Raw genomic sequence first — 12,510 nt, forward strand, 5'->3', positions numbered from 1 at the left:
CATTATCAGGCAGGCACACTGCGCTGTGCCTAACCATCACCCGCTCCCCCAGATTGCTTAATCCTAGCGCTCACGCTTACAGTCCTTAAGCAGCACCACACAGCTTTGATTTGCTTTGTTAGATTGCACATAATCCTCTCCCCTCTCAAAGCTTTGTTAACAAACAGGTCGATGACCACAGGGATGATGCAGTACCAACACCTAAATCGACACATCGGTAAGAAAGCCAGGACCCCGTGGGTCTCACACAGAGGGGGCCGCTTTCTGCGTGTCCTGCCCAGCCCTCGCCTCGCCACCTCTGCAAACGGCAGGGAAGGGAAACACAAAAGCCTTGCAAGTTTGCAGGGCAATGATGGAAGTCATCAGGCAGCGCTGGGGGACATTTTACCCTAAACTGGGACCTCTGAAGTGCAAGCACCTTTATTAGCCCACCGATGTAAACTAGTTGGACAGGCTGTGACAAGCAAAAAAGAAGTTGCACTCTCCCTCCCCGCTGCTGGTGGGAGACCCCTCCTAGATGAGGATTGCTCTCTGGCAACGGGAGCAAAATGGAGTCACGAAAGAGAAAATTGTTTGTGTCTGGATTAGCAGCATCTGCTTAAAGACTGGTGCAAACCGTGCAGAGCAAATTCGGGTTGCTCTCATGCGCTGCAGCACCATGATGCCCCAGTGCAGGGGGAGCAGCCCTGCCGGGTCGTGCCACTTGTCACAACAAAGCAGATGGGCAAAACGGATTACGACAGCTACAGGTAAGACCATAAATCTGAGCAGAGGAGCACACTGGGCATTCAAAGGACTTTCTTCCCTCTAACCGCGTTTCTGGGGAAGAGAAGATCACAGAGATCAACTCGCATGCCCAGCCGTGTTGACAAATGCTGGGTGTGGAGGGGTGTGGAGACAAGCAGAAGCATGAGCTATTATGTGGCATAACTGGCTGCATCTCCTACTGTGATAGCTTTTGATTTCTTGTGGCCACCACCCCAAGAAGAAGCAAATGCTCTGGTCACCGGAGCAGACCCGTGATGGTATGTAACGCCGCTGTGCAGCTTGTCAAACCCAGAGCCCAAGCACAGATGGAGAAGTCAGGCCTGTTCTATTAAAACAGCATGCTAGGATATGCGCATCTTGTCTTCCAACAGATTTTCAGTGTCCAGCTTAAAAATAACAGGAAAGGCCCTACACAGCTAGACTGAAGGTCCCTGTAATGCATTAGATTATCTGCAACAAGGGCTAACAGCATACGGCTACAGAGAGCACAGCAAGCCGTCCCGCGCTCCAGCCTCCTGCAAGCTGCCGAGCAGGGACTCCCCGAAGCAGGATCAACATCTCTGCATTTCACAGATTTTTCTAATTACTTTCTGAACTCACATTAATTTTCAGCATTTGCAATATCCTTAAAGCCCCACAGTCACACAGCCTCACTACGCTTTAAATGAAGAAGTATCTGCCCTTGTTTTGTTTCAGCCTGCCACTTGCATGCTTCATTTGATATCCCCAAGGGTTTTATTAGGAAATCCAGTAAGGATTACTCTGCATTCACCTACTCCATGTTGCTCATTGTGCAGACCTGTCTTACAGCCAGTTTCTCTTCCAGGGGAAGGAATTTTGTTGTTTGCTCATTCCAGGTGTTACTCAGGGAGCTTCCATCATTCCTCGCACCCTTCTCTGCCCCGCATCTGGCTTACTACAGAACTGCTGAACCTTGCTTAGGTGCAAAAAGGCTTCTCCCAACAGCTGCAAGCCCTGGTAACTTCACCTGCAAGACTGGTTTTGCAGTGCCAGGAGAGGCGGTGTAAGCCGTGCACGGCTACAGCTCTGCAGCCAGGAGGGAGACAGGCAATGCCAGCCTTCATGTGGGGCACAGCTAACGGCTCTGCCAGCCCCTCGGAGAGAGGAGAGCTCTGATCACCTGCAGAAAAGCTAAGAGGGATACTAATAAAAGGAGTAAATCTTCCCTTTGTCAGCTGCTTGGACTGTGCACCAGCAAAGAGCAGTGCCACTTGGGGAGAACAGCAGTCTCACATGTTTTGGAGCTGACAGCCAAAGAAAGGATAGGTGCTGAGCACAGGTCCGGGGAGAATCCCGTTTACGCCAGCCAAGACATGGAAATTTGTGACCCATCCAAAACTGCTCCTTTCCCTTCAGCAAAGCGTCAAGTGGCGGTATGACATGCATTCCCTCAGCACCAACCCAATAGCCAACCCCTAAAGTGAAGGGGCAAATAAACACCAACCTTTCTTCAGCAGCACGCAGCATCCTCTGGCAGGGAGCATACGTGGGGCACACCGAGTGAAAGTGCGTTCGGACAGCCCGCAGCCTGGAAAATGCTCATTTCCTCGCTCCCCGGCACTTTGCAGCGTGTCCCCACATATGTGATCAAAACCAACTGAATTACGTGTGCTGACGGTCCTGCCTCCTCTCACGGGGAGCCTGCGGGCCGCGCAGGTCATGGGCACACAGCTGCGCCCTCAAGGAAAAGCTCGAGAAGGTGTAGTTCTGGAGCGCCTTCCAAAATAAATAGTTTGACTAATCTCATGTAGGGTTTCTGCAGCAGTAAGAGCTATTTATGAAAGAAGTTATGTTACAGACCTCTCGCCTGAATTAATATATCCTCTCCAAGTTTTTTCGTTTTATTGCAGTGGAGAAGGGTGTTGTTCGGAGAGTTGTTTGGTTTTTTTAAGTAACTCTCCTTCAAATAGTTTTATCAGGTGAAAATTATATGCTTGCTTGGCCTAGCAAGCATGAAACATAGCCCCGTTTGGAAAGGCAGATGCTAAAGGGGCTGCCGCCTTCTCTGTGCTGCATTTTCATTTTATTTCTGGGAGGTTTAACTCAGCTCCAGCTCGAAACAGAACTATGTTAATGCTCTTCATAACTAACCCGAGCACAAACTGCTCAGACGCACAGTACCAGCTCCGTGCTCTTGCTGTCATCTGCCTACAGACACGAATTATCTATAGACCATCTGCGGGGCACTCCAGTCTCGGTTCTGATTTCTCAGCGTGTACCTTTCCTTCCCAATGCTGCACGTCTTCCTCAGCGCTGGGACGTGCACAGATTAATAATATACACCATGGGCCAAGCAGATTTCATTGACTAGATGGTGCTTTGCATGCAGAGGAGGAGGAGGAATTCAGGAACTTTCACCTGCCAATTTGGTAGTCAGGACCCACGAATGATGACACTATTTAATACCTCAATTTCATCACCCAGGTCAGTGTAGGACCATCCAGACCCACCTCACCCTTTGAGACCTGGAGCTGCACATAGGTCCACGTAATAAAGATATGAAAACATCTCTACCCAAAACATAACAAAACCCGGAACAGATAATACTGATCTCACCAGGCTATTCATAGCCAGATGAAAATAGCAGCAAGCTGGAAAGGCTGCTTGCCTCTGTCCATACCTCTTTATCACATATCCTTTCACAATGTAAGGAAATAACCTCCTTTTGCTTTACAATGCGTGGACACTTCCCAATACCCTTATTAGTCAAGCCAGCTCTTGTAGGGCAGGTCAAAACCAAGAGTAGCATTGTATTAAGAATGATGGATGTGGTCCTGGCACCCGCAGTCATACTGCAGTTCCCAATATACGCTGCAGTTAACAGTACCAGAAAGACTTAGCGCCAAAACTGCCATACCTGTACAGCGTCCGTGACCAGCCTTGTGCCTCTCCCTGTCTCATGCTGGAGGATCCAGCCCCACTCTTCCTCCCATCTTATTTCTTCTGCTGTCAGTACCATGAAATATGCAGAGGTATTGCCATCGCTATTTTACAGGCAAAACACTGGCAGCCATTATAATGCTCATAGGCATAACATTATGACATTTGATTGACCTTCTTTACCAGCAGAGAAGAAATAAAAAGCGAACTATAGGATGGTCTTTCTCTGTGGGAGGGATGGGCTGAAAACCAGCATAAAACCTCCTGTCCATGGGGGCTGGACTGTGTCTGCCTGCCCTGAGTCCGGTGCTGCGGCTGCAGCCAGAAAGGGAGCGGTGCAATCCCAGTTTCTACCCAGCGCAGGAGCTTGCCGTCGGTTGCAGCCCGCACCAGCCGCAGTCACCGAGAGAAAAGGCAGTCCTGGGCTGGGAAGCCGCGAGCCGACGAGGCTGCCGCGGCAGAAGGCAGCCAGATGTGCAAGTCTCACTTAGACCTGTGGCAGCTTGACTGATGTAAGTGATCCCTTTTACACAAGGACAAGCCCTCAAGGTGCAATAATACAGCCAGGAATGGTATTGCACAAGCCTACAAACATCGCTCTTAAAGTATCAAATCGCTGGATAACAGCGAGTGCAGTCAGTTCACACTGAAACTCAGGTGCTCCGACGGCAGCCGAGGGCTGTCCCACTGAAAAGGCACATGGCTGAAGGGCAGACATCCCCACCCAGGTATATTCTGCCTGTGGCCACAGTCATACCACTAATCCTCTTTCTCCATCTCTGTGCTCACATCTCCCCTCTCACTGTCATGAAATAAATATATAAAATACCTGCCTTTTGGTTAGCCATTGTGAAGCGAAGCTCCACAGCATCATGAGAGCTCTTCCAAGGTGCACCATTTTCTCTTAATTTGCAATATGCCACTTGTAGCTATGAACCGTCTAGTCCTTCGCAGACCAAGAGCACCTGTGAGCTAGGAGAACAGAGAATATATTTAATATAATTGTTTTCTGAAAAGCTATTCTACCAAAAATGCTGTGGCTGCAATGTCTACAATGATATTTTGTCTGACTTCTCCCAGTGAAAGGAGAGAATGGAGGTCTACTGTTCCTACCCAAAAAAATCCTAAGCAACTAAGTCATATAGAAACGGCCTTCGGATGAGAGACAGCTGATAAGATAAAGAATTACTTCAAATAAAGCAGGCAATTGTGGTCTCCCAGAGCAGTCCACGTATAAATGCATCTGTTACCATCACACAGGGAATGTCAAGGCCAAATTCTGGCAATACCAGGCTGGTTTAGTCTCACACATCTCCAAATGCTAAAATTACTCAAGTCTAACTAATCACAGACTTTACAGACTTCTCTCTGTTCAGCGAGGGCTGTACATGACACGATGTGCCATTGCCACCTCAGACACAACGATGAGCGGCTGGTACCTACCGATAACCACCACCGAGGGCAGCTTTGGCAGGCCCCGAGGGGCAGGCTGGAAGACAGCAGCTCTGACCCTAGCGATGGCTTTTCACTCCAGTGTGCATCCCAGAACAAAAAATACTGCTCTGTTCATTGTGAGGCCAGCCTTGGGTGGTTTCTCTCACTTTCAGTCATTGTCTCACATTACACTTTCCAATAATGTCCAGCACGATAGAGAATCACAGCTGTTTTATTAAAATCTTTTTCCTCCTCCTCCCCCTGGGCAGCTTTAGTGAAGGATGTCCATTGATCAAGAATGGCCCTGAGATGCTCTTAGGCATGCAGGAATTGCAGGAATTTATCAGAGCAATAAGGTCTTTAGCCCAGCCCCTTGAGAGCAGCTACTAGAAGATATTTTAGAACAACAATACAATGCTAAGCCAAAAAATGAGTCAACTCCCCTATTCAGTGCATGTGGGGAATGCATAATTGAGGAAATGCTCCACCAGCCACATTAGAAGCGGGTGAACTCTGCTTATTTTCACTCAGCCTCAGGAATACCTCTGCTTCCAAAAAAGGTATGAGACCCACAATATTACAGAAGGTTTTGTTAAGGCTTCAGTTTCCTTTTGTAAAAAATGATGCATAAGGATTTTTCTCCCTTATGCATTTCTACCCAATGCAATGTAACTGTCACGTGAGTAAGCATCCACCCTGAACTCTACCCATCTCCTTCTAGCAAGGAACTGCATGGGTGGAATTTGCATAACATACAATTTACTTCCTTTTATCTGTTTTTAAGTGAACCATCCTACCTAGGGTAAACAAAAGACTGAGCTTTGCAGTCCTAACCATTATTTCCTCGAGCCAGCATTGCCAAAAAACAAAAAAAAAATCAGAGGAGAAGTGTGACTCAGAATCCTTAAGGCCGATAAAGCCTTTTACTGGTAATAAATTGATAATCCAATGCTTTAGTTTAAATATTTGAGACTTCTGTTTATTTCATAGGTGGGAACTATTTGCAGATCTTGCAGGATGTAGTTCATTGTAATTCTGCAGATTGCCAGAACACAAATAAACAAGCACAGCCGCCTGGGACACCGAGAAATCCTCTAATATCCCATTGAACAAGGATGGCCCTGTCCCAGCTGCAAGAGAGGATGCCAGCGTTTCAGAGGCCTTGCTATGTCTGTCACCCAGCCAGACCCGCTCGGCCCCCGTCCCTCCCCGGTGCAGGCAGGGAGCTTTGCTGGAGGCGAGGGGGAAGCGCTCCCACACCACCACTAAATGCACTCGGCTTTGGGGTGGGGGGCAGAGGCTTGCGCTGAGGTTTGCGCTAAATCTGCCCTTACGGCCTCAAGAAAACCGAGTTTTAAAAGAATTTGCAATTCCCTGTTTATTAGTTTGTAACAAGCCTTCATCCCCGCGGCTTAGCTGTGAGCCAGTTTAGAGCTCCTCATGCAAGTCGTGCTGCGTTTCTGCTGCACTGTTTCCACCAGAGAAACAGCCTGGTGTCCAGGCTTCCCTCTCAGCCAAGGGAGAAAAGGCACCTTACATCAGCTTTAAAGAACTCAGCTGTCCTGCTAGCAGTTTTTTTAGATGCCATGTGTATGAAGGTTACTCCTAAAAGCATCTTCTCAGCTGTTATACTTGAAAAGGCAGCAACAAATAAAATATATGGTAGCTAAAAGTGAGAAATTAGCAGATTAAAGCTAAACCACTGCAGGTGAAGGTCATGTATTTAGACTAATCATCTCCCTGTCCCCATTTGTCACTCACTCATCCTCAGAACTTGGATATTTTCAACACAAAAAAGGGAGATGGAAGATAAGTTTTGGCTGAGTTCAAACAAAGAAACTGCAGGACTGGAAGATGAAGAAAAAAGCAACCACCCATGAGAACTTCTGGCTTTTATTTTTGACCCTGAAAAATATTTGCTGACCTCAACTTTGCTTCCTTCCAAGCGTAATTTCTCCACGTTTGCCTCCAGTGGTGACAAGTCATAAATTGCTTTCCTGACCCTGCTTGTTATGCCCCAGTAATACCGAGCCTGCAACACCTGCCCAGCCATCTGGAGCGGGTCAGGAGCCCTCAGAATCAGAAGCCATTTTGTTGAAAAACAAAACAAAACAAAACAAACCTGGTTTTGTAACACAGGGGGAGCTCAGAAGTCAAAAATACATGGGGCCTAATTTCTTTGTACTCCTTTGCCTGCTGAGCTTGATGGCACGAGGCAGAGCGCAGCACTAAAACCCATGGGAAACCCGTGCTGTTTTTTAGGAGACTTTGCCTATTGAGGCGTCCTTCCTTCTGGTCAGTGATTATTTTTAAGCTTCAGCCATGCCTGGATGATTCTGAAATAAGTCAAAAATTGAATGAAGGTAACTGCAAAACAACGGGATGCATCTCATCATTGCTTAAAATGAGGTATATTTGGAAGGTGTAATTCCCTCCAGCATCTGGGAAAAGGAAAGTTTTGGAAACAACACAACTTTCTAAGAAATAATCTCCTGATCTGCACTTTCAAGTTTGTGATGCCAAAACAGAGAGGGGCTACATCCAGAGTCTGGGGTCAGCCCCCACATTATGAAAGAGGAGAAAAATGAAGCTCAAGTCCATGCCTGATTCGGGATCCCCACCTTCTCTCCTAACTTCCAAGCATGCGCTGAGGCCTGTATCGGTCCGTGCTGCGCCTGGTTTCGGTACAGAAATGCACTACGCTACAATTCCATATCAAGCTGTTTTACTTTGTCACCCTGAGACACAGTGAAAGGAAACTCCAGGGAGAGCAATCCCATCCCTGAGGCTGCGACTTCACCTGCTGTCACAGATCTTGTTCCATGAGAAAACAAATTCATACATGGGAATAGTTTTTAATAAACTGGCCACTTTTCTTCCAGGAGTAATGCAACTTTCCAATGCAAACACAGGCTCAGTCATGAATTCACCTATCGGAGCCACATATGTGCTCTAAGAGCTGGATGACTTCGAGTGGGACAGGAGGTATCTCTGGCAGCACTGGTTACCTACAATAAGAAAAAAAAGCACCTGCTTCCCCTGTGTGTCCCCTGCAGCGCTGAGTTAGGTTAAAGATCTTGTATTTAAGTCTTCCCAGCAAAGGGTGATGTACAATGCCCACAGATGTGAGGAGGCTAATGCTACCAGAGATGGGCAGCCTGAATTCACAAGAAAATTAATGACTTAACTAAATAAATCGGATACCACACTAATTTCACCACAACGGCACTGTTCTCATATTAGGTTTTCTCTGTAGGAGAAAGTTACAGCAGGTCAATCAACTCCAGGCATGGCTGTAAGCAGATGTGCTTAAACTAGCACAACTCTGCATGTGGACATGCAGTTAGTTAGTTTAGCTCAAGATAAAGTTTAGGTCAACTCAAGTGAGAAATCCAAACACAGATTGCACCAATTTAATTAAATCACTAAAAATAATATCAGTTTCAGATGATCATCTGGTACTGTTTTCTTGCGCAGACAAGGTGTTTCTTCCATCTGTGCAGCTCCAAGAGTACTTAGCAAATCTTGCAGGGAGGTGGGGAAGACGGACTTTTTGGATAAGAATAACAAGATCACCTGTACTGTTGAACAATGTAGTTTTATTTCTAGGTGTTCAAGCTGAATGAGATTTGGAGCTTTTATATGAGCAGTGACAACTATAATTCTGCCCAGACATAACTGTATGATGATACTGTTGTGTGAAGCGCACATTAGACGGCAGAGGGTTAAGATGCCTGCCCAGCGACACTCCACGCTACTGACCGCTCTGCTTCGCAGTGCTGCGTTCAGCCCGGCGAGCTGCACGGCTGCGAGAAGGCAACAGCTTGGGCTGAACCTGCTGAAGCGAGGCAAGCCTATCCAAGGAGGCACCCAGAGCAGCTGCCGGCAGCACACAACACCCTCCTGGGTGAGCTTCGCTGAACTGCTGTCTCCATCCCACCTGCTTTCTCCCTTCCACGATGAACTGTACAGCTCGGTTTAACTTGCAAAAAGGTAACCTGATTTTGATTCAAGAGTCACTAATAGGTACTAATTTCTCTCAGGCTTTGCTGCCTGTTGACACCCCAGGATAGCCATGTACTCCTTTCAACTTTGTTGCAAACATTTATTATTGTCCTTTCTCTCTGCCTACATCTCTGAAGTGTAGATAACAATATTGATTTAAATGCAATCAAAGCGAGCCTGCCGTACAATGAACACTTTGTCCGGGTTGTGCCATACTGTGGCAAGGGCTGCCTCTTTCCCAGCGGTGGAGGCCCATTAGAGGGACATGATTTACGAGTTCAGGAGGGAAAAACGAGTTTGTGCTTCAATTACAGAACTGTGCAGGAGAGCAGAAGCTTGGGTCCCCACGCAGAGCTTCTCAGATATTCTGCCACAGGTGGAAGGGGGAGGGAAAGAGAGTAGGGGAGGGTAAAGGAGACGGGTTCAGCCCTCATAACCAACTCATCCTTGGGTGCTGACACCCTCGCAGAAATTTCACAGCAGTAGGACAGAGGATCTCCACCGTCCTGACCATACCCTGTGGTCTGCCCTGGGGGCAGAGATGCAGGGGGCATGGAATGGGCTAGAATATCGCTGGGGAGGGTAAGCGCCATTGCAAACTATTTTGTTTAAAAATTATTCATTGCCAAAGAGATCCAAGAGAGACGTAATAAACCAAAGAGCAGTGGCCACAGGTTAGCATAGCTTATACAACAGCATCAATCACACCGGAAAGCTGGCTGCAAAGGGAGCAGAAATTAATAAATGCTGCTCTTGTTGCCATGCCAACTATTTACAACAACGAAGCACAACTAAGGAAGTAAATAACACCAGGATGGAGGGGGGGTGCTTTGGAAATACAGTCAAAACAGCAGGAGAAATCACAGGGAAGCAACACTTCACGTTCTGGGTTTTCACAAGTAACTTACAATGCGAAGTGGGGAAGCAATAACAAAAAGTATGCTAGAAAGCATCAGAAGCAGCCCTTATTTTGCAGGATTTTCCTCTTTTTTTCAAAAGTTTTTCATGTCAGATTTTCTCTACAACGCAGCAGCATCTTTGGTCTGATCTCTCTCCTCTGAAAACCAGTGGCCGCCTCACTAACTTGTTTTTAATAGAGGCCACAAGACCACTCTGTGACTAATTTGACAGGAGGCCTTGATGACACAATTCACCAACGCAAGACAAAATACGTCTTTATTCAGGTAACGGCCCAAAGCGCTGGCCAGGCTGACAAGCGCGGTGCCCCACGCCGAGGCAGGGCGCCGCCGGCCCGGTGCAGCCCCGGGCCCTCACCCGAAGGGCAGCGAAATGCACGGACGCCTCCCGGTCGGCCCCGTCGGACGCCGCGGTGCTTCCCTCACACGGAGAGGAGCTGCTGCTACAGCGCGCTTGCACCCGCCGTGATGCTCCCCACCGGCACGGCCATTCCCCGCACCAGGCGTCGAGGCGTCGAGGCCGGCCCCGCGTGCCGAGCCCGGTGGCGGCATGCGGCCCTCCCGCCGGCTGCTAAACCGAACGCTGCCGCCCGCTCCGGCGGTGCCCACGCTGCCCGGCGTAAGCCCGTGGGGGTCCACCGACGGCAGGCCCCCGCCCGGCACCCGGGGCAGGGCTGGCTCCGGCGGCTGCTGGCTTCGCTACCAGCCCTGCGGCTGCCCACGCCGCTGGAGCGCGGCGGGAGGGAGCCAGGGGAGCGGTACCTCAGCCGTCACCTCCTCGCCTGCCGCCGCGGCCGCTCTCCCCGCCCGGCCGGCGGCGGAGGTCTGACCGGCACCGGCACCCGCGGCCGCCCCGCCGGGAGGGGCACCCGGTCCCGCGGCCGAGCCCGCCGCACGCCGAGCGCACGGACCCGCGGCGCTCGCACCCGCCGCCTCCGCCGGGCCCGGCCCGGGGGCTGCGCTCCCGCCCCCCACGGACGCCGGGACCGGGACGGACCGAGCCCCGGCGGCCCTTACCTGCCCTCGGCGGCGTGGGGCGGCCGGCCGGGGCGGGGCTATGCCCGGGGGCGGGGCGAGCCCCTCGGGGGCGGGGCAGGGGGCGGGGCCTGCGTGTCCCGGGCGGCGGCACCGCGGAAAACGCGGCCCGGAGCTGGGAGCGGCGAGAGCAGGAGCTGGGGCGGGCGCTGGGGCCAGTTTGGGTCTGGGAGGCAGGCTGGGGAGCCTTCATATTTTCCCAACTGTAGTTCTTCTTTATTTCGTATTTTGGCTTGTGAAGACAAGGTGACTAGTCCCACCCTTGGCACAGCCAGGACAGGACCCACCTCAGAAAGGCAAGGTGTTAGGAGAGGTGTAAAGCGTTAGGAGAGGTGTAACGCGTTAGGAGAGGTATAACGCGTTAGGAGAGGTGTAACACGTTAGGAGAGGTGTAACGCGTTAGGAGAGCAGGTGTAGGCACGGAGCAGCCCCGCGGCCGGACCACGCGCAGCAGCCCCTCGGGAGCCGCCGGCCTGCTCGTGGCTCCCAGAGGTCTCCTCTCGGGATGGCAGCGTCGCCCGCTTCTGAAACAAAACCCGTCCCTCTCCCCTCGGTCCCTGCCTGAGGGGTAATGGAGAGGGATGGTGGGGGAGTCTTTGGCTCAGGCAGATAACCAAGAGCGAACCCCCCCCCAAGCCCCTGTTCAAACCTGAGCCAGCAAAAATTAAGCTCCGAGTGAGGATTTGAAGGTACATTCCCAGCAATTCCAGTTTATTGGGATTCCGACATCCCTGCTGTTTACCTCTTCAGTGTAATCTAGACCCATGACGCTGCCCTCTGTCCCTTCACATCAAGGCACAGTCACCCAGAAGAGGGACACAAGGTGCAGTAACAGATCTTGGGCAGGGAGGAGAAATCAAGAGGCTCCAGGAGACCTGGGGAATGCCCCTACCTTGCTAATTTGGACCACGGTAGCCTACAATGCACCAGTGCCACGTTAGGAAAAAACCAGCGCAGCCCAGAAAGGATCTGGCACCCAGGCAAGAAGAGGGCACGGAGAGCCCCGCGCAGCTATTTGCCATACGTGCTGTCCCGAGGAGCTGCGGACACGGCAGCTCCCGCCATTTTCAACTCCTGCAAGAGATAAGGCTGGAGCAAGACTAGTCACACTTTCACATATGCGCTAGGTGTTTGCCTGCTACATACAAACTCTCACGTAACTGTCCCTATTTTAAATATGGAGAGATGAAGGACGCAAAGTGAAGCACCTTGCCCCAAAGTCCAATTTGTCCCCAACAGCACCCATAACTCCTTCACAAGTTCCAGCCCTGAGATGAAACCTGTTGGTCTGCCCAACAAGACGCTGCTCCTGGGCGATCCTCAAACGCCTCTGCAAGCCTGAGCCTCTATACAATGGGATTAAAGTATTTTTTTTTAAAAGAGGGCCATTAAGAGCTCAGGACATGGGAATATTTGCATTGGAGTATTTGCTTTCCCACTGTAAATGCTG

Source organism: Platalea leucorodia (assembly GCF_965183815.1).
Source record: "Platalea leucorodia genome assembly, chromosome: 10".
In the NCBI taxonomy this organism is placed as follows: domain Eukaryota; kingdom Metazoa; phylum Chordata; class Aves; order Pelecaniformes; family Threskiornithidae; genus Platalea; species Platalea leucorodia.